The following is a 5327-nucleotide window of genomic DNA, read 5'->3' on the forward strand; positions in this document are numbered from 1 at the left end:
AACTGAGTTCTAAAACCTCTAAATTATGTCACTTGCCGAGAACCTTCACTGTAAGTTCTTAAATATTTGAATAACAAAATAATTCTGAATTTCTGGCTGCCTGTGAGGATCAAAGTGTGATGTTGACATTAGTATTCTTTGAAGAGGGGAACTCATCACAGTGTTTGTGAGCTTTTTCCCTTGCTTTGCTTCTCATGTGAGATAAAGCAGTGAGATAAAGCAGTGCCAACTTCTTTAAAAATAGAGAAGAAGAAAAAGAACCAGCACTTGCATGAGCATCTCTCAGAAAAATCTGAAGAATTTTGGTTAATCCAGCTGAATTTGTAGTGTTGAAAAATATTTCTTTAAGCAAGGACCAGCTTTCCTCTTAATCATGCAACCTACAATGTGTAGAGGAGGCAAAACAAAAGTATGGAATACAATGGTGTTGTGAATGAGTTAAGTGTACCAAGTGCAAGGAAATTTACATTTTACCTTTTAATAACAAGAATCCAAATGACAAGCTTTACCCTGAAGCATAACAAAGGATTTATGAAAAAATTTCCTTTCTTTTGTGTTTTAGTGAAAGTGAGATAATAAGATGGCATTTATATTTGCTAATTTTAGGTGTCTAGAAGGCATATGTGTGCGGATGATGTGTCTAAACTCCTCTGAAATTTGGTGGAGATGTAGTCAATAAAGTCAATTGCATTTAGGATGTGATTCACTGGACCAGATGTAAGAGTGTATTTTACTTTGAAAGCGTACCCTAAATTACATCGAGTAACTCACCACTGACTAAAAGGTGCTTAGGCATTGAACATAAACATAATTGCTTACACCATAAACATTTACATCCAGTCTGATGAATTCTGCTTTTAGCACCTCTGAAGCTGCTTATTTGGAAGAAATGCCAAGCTATCAACACTAGAAATGTTTTAAGTATTTCTTTTACATCAGTTTTACAATACTGTGTAAGTAATAGTATCAAAAACACTGCTGAGCAAAATTGGTACTGAGGATACTGTGACTGGAGGTTAGATGTTTCAAAAACGTAGCCTAAATTCATGTGCTTGGACAGCATTCAAGACAAAGACACTCTCAAAGGAGAGGGTCCCACTTGCACGAGTCTGGTAAGCTCTGAGTCTCAGTAGTAGCTATAGATATAATGTTCTTTGTAATTTTTTTTAAAAAAATAAAGAGAATAGAATTGGTAGACTCTGACTTTGAGTCTAACATCTTCATTCTCTTCCCTAGACGCTATTAAAAAAAAAAAAAGTTTTCAGAAGAACTACAGCTAATTCAATTGCCATTTTCAAGGCCCAGAGCAGACACCTAACCATTTTCATGTATTATATCATATACCCTTCAAGACTAAGACGTGAGAGTTGAAGTGCTGGTATATTGAAAGTCACACATCATGTGAGAAATCAAGCCCTGTGACTCCAAACCCTTAGTCTACTACATTACAATGCTATATCTAGCAAAAATAAAAACATGATGCTGGTTAACTCCTAATACCATTGTAAGATGGAAAGGTAATCTGGGTGGGTGGTCCTTGTGCTCACAGAAGGGATTCTTTTCTAGGTAGAGCTTTTCTTTTTTTTTTTTTTTTTTCCAAAAGTAGACAAAACTCTACAAGTTGTCACTTGCCCAACTTGTCAGGCAGGCTAACTTCTCTGTTTTGCTGCTTTTTTAACCTTCTGCCTTTCCCAGTACTTTTCTCTACTCACGCAGATGCTGGTAATGGACATGACGGTTGATTTCAGACAGGAAGATGATATCCATCAATTAGCATCTCAGAGCATTCCTTCTGAAGAAAATAAGATAATCTCTTTTCCAGGTATCTCAGGTTTACTTATCCCTGGGAGCACAATGGGTGAGCTTTTTCTGATTGTGTGAATTTCACATTGAGAAAAAAGGTATGCTAAAAATAAAAAAAAAAATCAGAACTGTTCAATCATGTTCAATCATCTCATTCCAAATCTTGTAAATCTCATAGGCTAGGGAAGAGATATCTGTTGTATTGTGCACATGCAGATGCAGATAAAATTTCCTTTGGCCAACTGACATCCATGGGTTGGCTCACTTTAGGACTAGGATCTCAGAAAAAGACCTCTGGAGTTTATTTCTACACAAACGACTCTGGTGATAAGATAGAACAAGGGCAAAGATGTGGAGGCCAGTTTAAGCAGCTGTTCTGAAAAAGTAGGCTCAAAACAAGTTTCTAAAATTTCAAACAGTATGGTGACGTATATTGGGATCTATTTTATAGAAATGCTCAGTACCTGCAACTTTTATTGCTACCTATAAATTAATGTCTTGAGTTGTCAGACACTGTGTAAAAAAAAACAAAGTTGAAAATTTGCTTCTCACCAATTCACATCTTAATCTTACATACCACTCCCTGCTTCAGGATGGGATGTTGTGGCTTCACACATCAGTGATTTTGAGCTGGGGTGATAGTATGGTATCCTATAAAAATCCTATAAAGTAGTAACTCCCAACCCAAGTCCCATTAGGATGAGGAATAGCATGACAAACTCAGTTTTTAGACCTGCTTCTAAGATCTTGGTGTGTGCTGTAGAGCCCCCAGAGTTAACATCATTTTTGAAAGGCGCTTCTTCCTCTTCTGACCGCCAAGACGCCTGCTTTTTCCTAACACACACTGTCTATATAGATGCTCTTGGTTATTCTTTTGATTCTCTGGAGAACATGTAAGGAGCTGAACATTTATGGTCCTCCTGATGATAGCCTCAACAGAGGCCTGGCAGAGGACTACCTCCTTGTTATCCAGCAACTCTGAAATCACTCCGATCTAAAGATAAGGAAAAGTGAAAGACGAATAAATATATTTCTTCACCACATCCCACATAAACAACATAAAAGTGATAAAGAAATTACAGCAATCAAAAAAACCAAGCCCTACTCCTCGTCTCCAGACATTAAAGCTTCCTTCATTTTGTCTCTTTTTATCCAGCTGCCTCATCATGATTTTTGTGGCAGAGGGTAGGAAGAAATTTAAAACAGTGTTAAAATTGATTCTTTAGGGCGATGCACTCCTGAACTGTGCTTAGGTAAATTTGTTCAGATCACCTCCAACAGGCCATCAGTTTGTGCCAAGACCCACTGAGAGGCTGAACTGATGGGCACTGGAAGTGGCCAGCCCCTCTGGGACATCCTGCAGGGACGCTCCCTGGGAAAGGCACTCTATTCTCCTGGCTTGCCCAGTGCCTACATATACATGCATATTCATGACTGGCTATTCTTTCAGGCAAAAGAGAAAATTTCTTTAGAAAATTGCAGCAGCAGAACAGGGCTGTGCTTTCAAGTATTTTGTCTTTCCCAAAAGAAAATAGCTGATGCCATGAAAAGTTTTGTGTAACTATAAATGTGCTCAACTGTGCTGTAATGTTTCATGGAGGGGGAATTTTCTTTCCCAGCCCAGCTGCTGAATAGTTTGTGCCTCCAGGCTTCATTGAGAAATAGGACCAGGCATCATGCTAATTTTTATCATTTTTCCCCCCATTTGCAATAATCTGGGACGTGGAAATTCCCCTGTGTGACTGAGCATTCCTTCCTGCCTCTAGTCTGAAATTACATGTGCAGATACACGTACACACAAACATATACTTTTGTCTCTTCTTCAAGACATTTTTATGAAGAAGTGTTTTGGAGGAAAACCTCCACACCTAAGTTCACACAACAATCTGATCAATGTTTTTTAAAGGGCATTGCAGTCAGCCTGGGACTACTGCTGGCTCTAAGAAGGTAACACTATATAAATGAACACACACCTGTTTAAGTTTCCACTCTCTGCTTATATATACATGTAATGTGGGGTTTTTTTTTGTTTTGGTTTGTTGTGGGTTTTGTTTGTTTGTTTTGGTTGGTTGGTTGGTTTTGTTTGGTTTCGTTTGGTTTGGTGTTTTTTTTCCCCCAGCAGCAAAATACTTCACTCAGTAAAAAGTGATCTGCTGATATGGAAGCTGGGCGATCTACGATTTTCCTCTTTTGGCCAAGACATCTCAGAAGATCAGGGGAACATTCTCAGAACGTGGGGTTGCCCTGAAATGTTTAGGTTATCTAGTCTGATGTTCAGCCATTGACAATGGAAACAAAACCTTCTTGTGTTACAAGCAAGTGTATAACTTTTGTAATAGCCAATTAATTAGGCACTTACCTGCAAATAAGTAATTTTCCCAAATTCAGCTAAATTGTATCCCTTGGCCTGACAATAAAACTAGAAAAGTTTTCAAGAGTCTCTTCAACAATGTTTCGTATGAATCTTCGATTATTTTAATCTTTTTCTGTAGGGATGATATTCTTCTTCAAGACCAAGAACAACCCTCCCTCCTGTCTGTTCCCTTGCTTTTTGTGGTAATTGTGCCTGGTGGCCCTGAGTTCCTCATTGTCTCTGGATACAGAGGGACAGACAGGTCAATAAAAGCCATTTTTAGTAAAATGTTTTTGTTTCCATGTTCCTCTCATTCATGAGTAATGAGACTGGGTGAATCAAAATATTTCTTTTAACCTTTCTTTATTTTTCCTCATTTGTCCTGTTGATCCAACTGTCCTGTAGAGTAGGGAGCTGTGGTACCACAGCCCAGGAATTTAATCTACTTCCTTGCTTTCTGCCATCACCCAACACATCCTTACCACTGGAAAGGGCCACAAAAGTTTCTCCTTTCTTTTTGGCCTTTTTTGTGGAAAGCAATACTGTTTTATCTGAATTCTGATTTTGAAATGGCACCTACTACGGGTGATTTCTTATCTGTCTCTCTCTGCTTGCCCCAGGAGCTGACCTCTCCATGCACTCTGAGAACACAGCTCACAGCTTCCCAAGGCCTCCAGAGGGCTGCTGCTCATTCCTTTACACGTGGCCTGTGGGGTCTGAGAAAGCTGCTTTGCAGGATTTTGCTTTAGACCATCAAGATCTCTTTTTTCCATTATTAGAATGACCTTGGAGCTCAAAGACAGATGCCAGGGAAGACTAGTCTCTAATGAGAGGAAGGAATTTGTCATTGCCTAACTAGAGTGTCTTTTGCAAGCTGAGACTTATTACTGATGGTATGTTCTAAGTCTTTCACATTCCTTTACTGATTTTCACACCTAAGAACAAGACAGAAGCAACTGTTTCTTACCCCCAAGATTTCCACCTACAGTAGGAGGCTGCTTGTAAATAGTATGGCTTTAAAATGATCAGACACCTGCCAGATTTTCTTGATCCTGACTCTCTGCATGAATTGGAGTTATATTTTTCTCCATGTTCTAGCACTGATTGAGGCAGTTGTATTATAATGGCCAGTCTTCGCGAGCGAAGATTTGGGAAAGGTCATTGACCCTTC

Source organism: Lepidothrix coronata, unplaced genomic scaffold (genome assembly GCF_001604755.1).
Source record: "Lepidothrix coronata isolate B3197 unplaced genomic scaffold, Lepidothrix_coronata-1.0 Scaffold117, whole genome shotgun sequence".
NCBI lineage: Eukaryota > Metazoa > Chordata > Aves > Passeriformes > Pipridae > Lepidothrix > Lepidothrix coronata.